Source organism: Astatotilapia calliptera, chromosome 9 (genome assembly GCF_900246225.1).
Source record: "Astatotilapia calliptera chromosome 9, fAstCal1.2, whole genome shotgun sequence".
Classification (NCBI taxonomy): domain Eukaryota; kingdom Metazoa; phylum Chordata; class Actinopteri; order Cichliformes; family Cichlidae; genus Astatotilapia; species Astatotilapia calliptera.
This window is the reverse complement of record NC_039310.1, coordinates 32,962,705-32,973,259: the sequence shown is the minus strand read 5'-3', so window position 1 is coordinate 32,973,259 and position 10,555 is coordinate 32,962,705. Positions and strand designations below refer to the sequence as shown.

General features: G+C 42.2%; 1 protein-coding gene across 1 annotated transcript in view; it reads right to left on the bottom strand.

Annotated features, from left to right (window-relative positions):
* Nucleotides 1-10,555, bottom strand: part of LOC113029605 (sodium channel protein type 4 subunit alpha-like) — a 257,750-nt gene that overhangs the window by 29,419 nt on the left and 217,776 nt on the right. The window lies entirely within an intron of this gene.

Sequence of the window (10,555 nt, the reverse complement as noted above, 5' to 3'; positions counted from 1 at the left end):
CGTGTGTGCATGTGTGTGTGTGTGTGTGTGTGCATGTGTGTGTGTGTGTGCGTGTGTGTGTGCATGTGTGTGTGCGTGTGTGCGTGATGCAGTGAAGATGGTAGCAGATTGCTGCAGATTTATTTTCTGCTCCAAACTGTATTTAACTCTTTCAATCCACTTTCCAGTTTCTTTCATGTTTCTTTAAAATGACCTTTTGTGTCTTTCTTCATATTTCCTGTCATATTTCTCCTGTTCCACTGAGATGCGATGTTCATATTAAACGTGGCCAAAGATTCAGTTACTAAGCTGTCTAAGCACCTTATTGTCATTGCATATGTACAAGGAAATTATGGAAAATACATTATTTGACTGAATTCAATATTTGGTATTTTTATATGAAATGATATAGATTTCATGTGGGTGATTAAAATGATAGTGAAGTGGTACAAAAAAGAAACCTGAGCCAATAAGATGAATTTTGTCAAATTAATTTAGTTTTTCAAGTTTTCAAGTGAACAAGATAAAATGGTAAATAAATAAATTAAATGGTAAATGGCCTGTATTTATATAGCGCTTTACTAGTCCCTAAGGACCCCAAAGCGCTTTACACATCCAGTCATCCACCCATTCACGCACACATTCACACACTGGTGATGGCAGCTACATTGTAAATGTAAAGTTTAGATAAAATCTGGTGCTTAGTTACAGATCCTAGTTATTTTGTTTTTCCTGTATAACTTTCTGATCTGCGTCTGTCATTTAAACTCTGATGAAAAAGATCCTAAAATGAAAAACACACTACAGCTTTGTGCTTCTCTTTTTTTATCAGTGCGTGTCGTCACTTTGTACACTGAGTACTGCTGAGCTGCGTTGAAATGCAGTGATATTATCACTCAGCCAGTTACTTACTGCCGTGCATCATCCTATGAGTAAGTGCTGATGAAGCGAGGATCAGATTCCCGTTATTCCTGCTTTATCGCCCATTAAACGCTTGCTGCTAGCATGTCCGGGTTCAGCCAGTTTGGGCTACTAGAACAGCAGATTGCAACCTGATGTTGACTCACAATCAGGACCGGGAACTTCAAGACAATGATTGCTTGAGTTAGGGATGCTGACGTTCCCTTTGGCAAGACATGATGATGGCTTAGTAACTGACAGTGGAGATGGGGGAATGAGCTTGACAACTTGATCAAGTGCATGTGGTCAGTGGAGAGTGATGGCTCAGCGGTGACATCACACAGAGAGGGGTAGGTCATGACTCAACTCTATGATCTGTTGTGCAACAACTTCCCCATCCATATTTTTCCAGGAGTAGCTACACAACTATAGTTTTTTCTACTAATGGCAATTTCTCAGCCATGTGAATTTGATGCTTGTGTTTTATATTCATTCCTGCTAAAATCAGACAAGACCCCAGCATCTGTTAACAAATGTTATTTCATGCAGGCCTTTTCCCACTTGCATGATGGATGAATGGACAGAGTTCGTGTTTCCTCCATTTGAAACTGCTTCCGTAGGTTTAAGCGGGATTATTTTAACATTTAAGAATTAGGGGTAGGGCATCTCACGGTTTTGATAACCAAGTGCTGGTGAGTTGGTAATGTTTGAATGCTGTGATGGTGAGAGCTGAAAAGAAATACTCCTTTGGTATGACATGAACTGTGGGTACTTCTCACTTGTGGGCTATAAAAAGCTGGCACTTAAAACATGAAAAAATGTTTTTCCCCCCTTTTGATTTCTCTGAGTATTTATTAGTTGCTGACAGTTTGTTTTGCTATGAACCACCGGATGTCAATTAAACCTCAGTCACACAGTCGTAGAGACTTTTTGGTGACCCCCTGGTGACTCCCAGTCCCTACAGAAAAATAACTATTCCTCAACCAGTTGGTGAGTGGTCTGGACATTGTTGGCAGTTGCTGGTTAACCCTTTAAGACCTACCATAGAACCAAGTCCGCCAGAGCTTATATTATATTTTTACATGCTGTAGAGCCATTTTTGGGAGCATTTCAAGTTGCTATACATCAATACAACCATTATAGCCGAAATGTTAATAATATGTCTGCATTAAGTGCATTGTAACTACATAAATTGCAAAAAAGTGCAATAAACTACAAAAAAACTTGAAAATCGTTTTTGTTTTTTTAGCATATATTTGTAGTTAGAGAAATTTAAGAGGCTTATCCCTGAAAACTGTAAATACAAAAAAGTTGCACAAAATAGTTTCCCACCACAGGAAATTTATTTTGAGTGTCTCCATAGTTTTATTTTTGAAATACACCAATTTTTATATAGTGCAGGAAAAACGAAAAATAAATATTATACTGCAAATTTGCAAAAAAGCAGCATATGCATCAAAATAAACTATTTCCAGCAGTGCAATATGAGTCCTCAGCATCCCAGAAACGACACAGAAAGTCATAAAGTCAAAGGTAACTTTTAAAAAGACCAGTATAGGCTCATGAGGCCCTGATGGTAAAAAACTACATTTCCGTGAAAATGACATCACTTCCGGTTTCAGGAAGGTCATGGCGGACATGTGATAGTTCGCACTGACATCTATTCCAACGTAGGAAGTGTTACAAACAGCTGATCGGATCGGCAAAGCGTGTTTCTGGAATATTATGTTTTTGTTGCTGCAAGTGCTTTTTATGCAGTTTTTGCAAAGCTATATGTGGAAGGAAACTGTGACCGAGGACAAGCTGATGGCATAAGATGTAAGTACAACTCCTCCGGTTTCGTATGCAAAAAAAATTATTGCGCTAGCTCACGTGGTTGCAGTGCTACCGGGATTTAAAAAATAGTTGTGCAAAACAGAGCGTGCCCGCTCTGACCGGCTCTGAAGGGTTATAAGTGCAACCAAAAACCTCCTTGCATTCTATTTGGCTGATAGCAAGTTGCTGAAATCATCTGTAGCTTGCTTGGAAGATGCCAGCTTGTTTGCAAACCCTGGGATTCTCAGGCAAATTCTGTAGTTCTGTTTCCTTCAAACGTATTATTATAGGAAACAATGCAAGCTTTTGGGTACAGTTTAAAAAAATGAAGTAAACCGATTTTCAGTTAACACCAGTTGATGATTTAAGAACTGTCAGTGAATTTTTCTGATAAAAATTTTTTTTTTATTTGTTTCAACTGCACCAGAATTCTTTTTCAATGACTGAAATTTAGACTTAAACAAAAAGGAAAATCTGCAAATATAAAGAGAACTATATATTTGGATTTAAGCCATTTATATGGAAGAGGAATAACTGTGGCCCAAGAGTGGAGCCCTGATGAACACCAAACTTTTACTGTGCTTTTACAGAAAGGCAGCTCAACTCTATCATTGTTTCATTTTAGTTGTTAAGACTTAATGCCTTCAACTTTAAGGCACCCCAGTACTGCCATCAAGATGAGCCGTAATAAATATGTAGTCACATGTCACTTTATGTACAGTAAGTGAAAACATTTTCTCCTGGTTTCATGGTTGTTTCCTATAACAAACAGAATGAAAAAAATCACAAGCTGCTCTTCACTCTGCTGATTGCCGCGTTCGCCTGCCTGTAATTAGAGCTCTGATTACCCCGGCTTTCTGTCTCCATGGCTACTAATAGGCTTTTCTCCAATATGTCAGTCGGATAATCCAATGAAAACAAGTGAACAGTAATCCGACACTCAATCAGCCCACTTGGCAAGAGTTATTATCTGTGCGCGTGTGTGCATTAGGAAACCCCCTCTGCTTGTACTGACTGCAGTCTTAATAAACACATTTGCTGCTATAAACTCTTACTGAATGTCTCGTTACATCACCTGTTGGTCAACCTGACGCCTCCTTCGTTACTCTCGATCTCTGCTGTGCACACCATTGATCCGTTATTGAACGCTACTGAGAAAACGCTCCTGAATGATCTCCTGCCAGGTGATTGCATTTGATCCTTGTTGCCTCCACATAAATGTCACAATCTCAACACACACACACACACACACACACACACACACACACACACACACACACACACACACACACACACCTATACTATATCAGCAGAAATTCTAGAAAGTTCAAATGTGAATATTCTTCCAAAAGGTGTCTGATGGGCGAGTGAGTGAGCTGACATCATCAGCCTCAGCTCCCTACGCTCTGCATACTACGTTCGTCTTCATATATAAAACTAATGTCACATTTAAAATAAAATAAAGGTTAATAAACAGTCGGGCGAGTAGTAAAGTCAACTAAGTAAAGACATAAAGAGCAGAGGCTGTGAAGGTGCTGGAGGATGCCCATGACCATGCATTTACAATAATTATACACTTAATAACCTTTTATTTTCTTTAGTTTCTCCTTGTAATAGATCCTGTACTTATCCCCTTTGTCAATGAATTATATATACCTTCACGGGGTCACTTCATTAGGTACAGCTTGTGCTTTAATACCTCATAACTTTCTCAGGGATTCATAATATATTCTGATTCTGATACAGATTAAGTAAAGCTGCTGATGGACGTAAATCAACTAAAGGCTTCAGTCGGCTGCAGGAAAGTTTCACATTTCAAACTGAACCCTTGTAATTTGAAGATGTGAGGAGGAAAGTGGTTCAAAAAATGAATAATGTGATCAAAATGACTAAATATTTAAACAAGAACTGCAGTTTTGGGTCTGTTTAATAGTAGATGTCCACAGTGATTTACCTCTGGTGGGTGAAAGGTTCAGTACATGCTGTCCTCAGCATCTCGGCTCACATTAGGAGGAAGCGTTTAAATGATCAAGACAAAGCGCTAAAAGATCCATGCGACAGTGTGACAGAGGAGGCAGCGGCATGTTCGCGCCTTGCTCAGGGGCCCTTCAGCAGCCACCTTGTGTCGGCTCATACCTGAGACCTTTCAGTTAGAGGAGCAGCAAACGCTGCTGCTGCCGCCTCTGCAGGCATCACACGCTGCCCACCGAGGCAGAAACACACTCGCATATTCTGTCTCAATCGTGTGTCGCGTGGCATCAAAACATTAACCAATGAGCTGGCATTTAGAGGACTAATGAGGCAGCTAATCTAACGCTCACTGTTAGTACAGATGTGTCTGTCTGTGTGTTTGTGTGTGAGCGGGAGAGAGTGAGTCCGACTTGAATCAGTGAATGTCTGTGTTTATATCTTCAGTGGAGCTGATACATTTTCTGCATTCATGTTAAATGATGACCTGCTGTGTGCACACCTGTAAAGCACATATATGTACATTGTGTGTGTGTGTGTGTGTGTGTGTGTGTGTGTGTGTGTGTGTGTGTGTGTGTGTGTGTGTGTGTGTGTGTGTGTGTGTGTGTGTGTGGAGATAAGAGTGAGTGAATGTTTGTGCCAGGACATCAGAGCCTGTTCGTGTGTGTCGGCTCTGGGCCCGGGGAAAATACTGAAACTACAGCAGCAACCTGGAGACGACTGAAAGCAACCAAACCTGCTCTGATGTGGGTCTCTTTTTCCACCAAGAGCCCCCAAAAGACTTCACTTTGCACATTTTACTTTTAATTTGATGACAATGATGGAAGCAAAACATAAAGCCAGAGGGAGACTGGTAGTAAATGCAGTAAAATAAAACCACTGAGCAATCTCATGAAGAACACGCACTGAGAGAAATGTGGTGGAGAGAGATATAACGTGCTAAAAGTCACCATCCTGACTACACTACACAGCAGCAGGAACCGAGTGACCTAACGGGCAGGACCCTGAAGGATTTGATGTATATCAGATATTATGACATCTTTGTGTTACCTAGCAACCACTCTATATGGGCTAAAATGGGCCATCACATCATATTAATTTCATGTCAATAAAAAAAATCAGAATCTGAACTAAACAAAAAGGCAGAACAACATTTAAAACCTGATTCTGTGATGGGGTCAGGAATGCTTCCAGAAATCCCTGTCTGGGAACACAGCTCACAGGTTAACGCGTCATTGTGCAGAGAAGAAAGGACATGGGAACGCGATCTAGAAACACTGCTGTCAAAAAGGTGGACGGCACATCCTCTGAACTAAAGAGAAGAGAGGGGCCATCCGACTTGTTATCAGCGCTCAGTTCAAAAGCCCGAATCTCTGATTGGATGGGAGTGTAAGGAATTAGCAGGCTGCACATCTGGAAAGGCAACAGATCCTCTCAGATCCTTCAGTGAGGGCTTGCATATGTCAGCAAGACGATGCTAAACTGCACAATGCAACTACTCACACAGCACGGTGTCATACAGTACTACAAGAGTCTGGGAGCTGAATTGGCCTCAAATTTTCCTCTTTTCTTGCATTATTGCATTAAATTGTAAAGCAGGACCGCACAATGTTTATTATGAAGTGCATTAAGTATAGGATTACTTTGAGTTTGCTGGGTTTGTTTCGCTCAGGCAGATTGTTGTGATATGTTCAACTTTAACCTTTTCAAAGCTGTTTCGAGGATGTAAGTCATCTTTAATATATCTCATGTAATGTATGTCAGGTGATCATGTAAGTCGATTCACACTTGAGCAGAAGGAGGAGATTCTGTTTTCAGTGTGTGCTTTAAAAAAGCGAACACGCGACCTTTATCAGCTCCCGCAGATAAACACTGACCCTTTCATCCCACTTGCAACTGCACACATGTGAACTTCCTCTCAGAAAGTGTGAGTGTTGCTTCAGAGTTCAGGTCTCACAGGGTCAAGTACATCTTTTGGAGCTGTCTTCCCCTCACTGAATGCTCGGGTAATTATTTCCCCTTTAAAGCAGAAATAAAGAGGCCTTTGTTTGGTTTGATCAGGTAAAAGCAGGAAATGTGAAAGCGAACCGATGACCTTCATTCATCTGAGGAGGTTCTTTATGCTGCCGTTCTCCGGCTCGTTAGCGCTACTCGCTGAGCTTTCCCCGTTCGACCGACCTTTCTTCCCGCCTGATGAATAATTAGCGGCAGGGGAGCGTCGCCATTCAGGCCGACACACACACTCTGTCTTCCTGACAGCTAGCGGGAGCAGCAGGGAGGCACGCTGCTTTTTGTGCTTTGTAATCACAGCATGGAGGAACACACACATATACCACATGTATATAAATATATACAAAGACATGAAGACGCACAGAAACAATTCTTCAAAGCTGACACTGCAGCGCTGTGAGGATTAAAAACACTGCTCCAGCATTTGCATGTTAGCAAGAAAAGTTTGAATCTGTGCGATTTTAATGTTCTCAAAGAGGCTGAACCTTCCTTCTTCTTATTTATCTTTCCTCATATGTCTTTTTACTCTTTACTCACTGTTGTCATGTGTACATTCAAACCAAGGATTAATAGTAAAACTACAGAACACATCAAGTCCATCAGGTAATATTTCACATGACTTCTTCCTGTTTTTTAAAGTAATGCAGTACGTTAAACACTGAGTTCCTAAAGAAAGTAATTTGTTACGCTACTTGTGGCATTAACACTCCAGTCCCGATCATCTCTAAAGTGGCCTGAAAGTTAGTTAGTTAGTGCTCTAATATAACTTAACAATATGACACTTAAGCTACAGACCCACACACCAACACAAAACTTTGTCCTAATGACGACCCACATACAATCTTTCTATTAGTTTTTTTGTATGAACACAAAGCACAAAGGAAACAACAAAACCAGCACAAAGACACTTCAAAGCCATCACTTTGTGGTTGCTCGTTTTCCTTTTGTTTGCTTTGTTCATTTGTCTCTTTTAATTCTATTTTTTTTATACTTTTTCAACATGTTCAAAATAAAGATTCAATCAATCAATCAATCAATCACCATGGTGATTCTACTATAAAAACACGAACAGGTTACAAACCTTTGGGCCCGACTGCCCATCACTGCCTTTGTTACCTTTGTTTCAGGTGTAAGATCGCTCTGCTAGCTTAGCATTAGCTCGTCCGTGTGCAGATGCTCGCAAAGAGCTGAAGTTGTGTTAGCGGCACGATGCGGCGGTTTCTGTCCTGGACAGTTTCCACTTTACCATCACGCTCTCGTCCTTTTGTGCAACAAAAATAAAAGTAATGAAGATAAATAAGCTCCTCAAAAGCTGTATCGGCGTAACGCTCCGGCATTTCCCTCCTGCCAGCACGCAAACTGAAACGAGCTGACTGCAGCACAGAAAGAAAAGCACGTTTGTTTGATGTGTCTCTCCCATTTCTATCTGCCCAGCCTCTGTAACGCAAGTAACGACATAATGGTAACTGAAAAACGTAATGTGATTACAATAGCGTAATCACACCCTGACCATGTGTGATGAGTTGTGAGAAGATCAGGATGGAGATCTGTTTACAATAAATCCATATAAAGCTGTTACGAGTGGGGACCGCCTGACCGTGGGTTTAAACGTGGGGCAGCGTGGAGATGTTAAAACACTCCCGGGACTCTGCCTTTGTCCTGAACATCCAGATGGCCACACACACACACACACACACACACACACACACACACACACACACACACACACACACACACACACACACACACACACACACACACACACAGCAAAGTAAACTGCTTCCTCCTCGTATTCATATACACACACAGCTGGTGCCTGCCTGCTGCTGTTAGTCATTTTCCTGGCCTACTTCTGCAGCAGCTGGCCGAGTCGCCGGAACCACTGCTCCCCTCACACACACACACACACACACACACACACACACACACACACACACACACACACACACACACACACACACACAGCAGCACATAGCTGTGTCAGCATACTGGTGGTACTGGTCCAGTGTGTAAAGGGACTGTGAGCTGAGTCAGGAGGGAAGCCAGGCGGCAACAGCGGCAGCACGCCGGAGGTCGAAATCTGTTTCTCTATCCAAAAATCTGTTGATGTCAGTAAGGTCAAAAGGTCAACAGGTCAAACACCACCATCATCATCATCATCATCTTTCCTTCTGGGCCTTTCTGTCCTCGCTTCCTGTTCCTCTCTCTTCTGTTTTCCTTTCGTCTCACTTGTTCTCTTGAGCTTTTCTTTTTCATTCTAATTAGCAGCTCTTTCTTCTTTTTCTCTCGCACATTTTATCCTCATCTTCACCCTTCCGATCTTCATCATCACATCTTCTGTATCAGCCAGAACAACATTTTTTTCCAAGAGGTACGGAGAGTGAGGTTCATACCGTCAAGGTCCGCTTTGTTTTGCACTTTCTCTCACTTCCTTTTGTCTCTTTTCACATCTTATTCATTTGTTTTTAATCTCCTCTCGTCTATAGCTTCTTATCATGCACCTGCTTGCCGGCGACCCATCGAGGGTCAGGGAGGTGAAAATATCTCGATGACTCTTCTTGTTAAAACCGATTGGAGAGGAGAGTCAGTGGCAACGCATGGCCCGCCAGGTCACTCAGAGTAACACGTGGTCTCAAACTCAACCAACTTAGAGTTAGTTTCCAGCCCTTTTAATACAGTTTTGTCTGTGTGGAGCTCTGTAGCATTAGACCTAAACAAAAGCTAACCTCAGATGGGTCGACAGTAAGAGGCTTGTTCTCTCACAGAATTTTTTCTCCTCCCTTTCTGTTTTTCAGCCACTCTTCCCTTCATCTCCTCTCTGTTCAGTTTCTTCTTCTTATTGGTTTCATGTTCTCCTTCTTTGATTTTCCTCTTTCCCTTTTTCATCAGTATTTAACACAGACACACAGGTGACAGGACTGCAGCATAAATAAGGACTTTCGTTCGTGTTCATCTCTCTGCTGTCGCTGCTCCAGCGGCTGATCCGAGTCCAGCCGGTGACAAACGTCTGCCTGCTGTGAAGGACTCTGCTGAATCAGGAAGAAGCGGGTGGCGTGTTGGGACATTCGCGATGGACGCATCAATCTTCTAAATGAATCAAAGCTAATACAACATCTGCTGTTTGGCAGCCGCTTTCATACAAAGCACCGCTCGCTGGGAACGGGCCCCACTTTGGTTTAACACTGGAAAGTGATGGAGAGTGAGCCTCTGCAAAATATGATCCAGTACCGAGCGATACCAGGGTCAGAATTAGCAATATCAAGAGCCTTTCTTCTATTGTGTCACAGTGAATTATGTTTATTATGTATGGAAGGCCAACCCGTTCTCACTCCCAAAGCGTAACATTTTACGCTAGGTGACAAATCGTCACCATATTACGCTTTCGGCTACCCACCACGTTCCTAAATGACGACCTCGGAAAAAAGAGGACATATGAGAACCGTCTGGACTGAATCTACACATGTTCGCTCTTTTTCTTCAAATCACTTAGAAACACGCTATTTAACATCATTAAAGACCTGGTTAAGGTCAGGAATAAGGTTATGGTCAGGGCTAGGGATAAGGTTAGGTTTAGGGCTGGAATACAGGGCTGGAACGTCTATTACCGCGGGAGTGTCATTCACTGGATTCCAGCCATAACCCGCCGCGTACCATAAGAACGCCGAAGGTCTCCTTTCGCGTTCCTCAGGAACGCCACGGGACGTGACAAAACGTCGACATGTTACGCCTCGGGAGTGAGAACGCTCTGGGAAGGCTTTCATGTCCATGTGCTATATGGTTAGTGCTCAATTGTGTGGCAGTACAGTCTCATGTCCAGTGCTTCTGGCATGCAGGGTGTCTTTACTGGGTAGTATTTAAGCTGTAAAACCTATTTCCTTCCTGT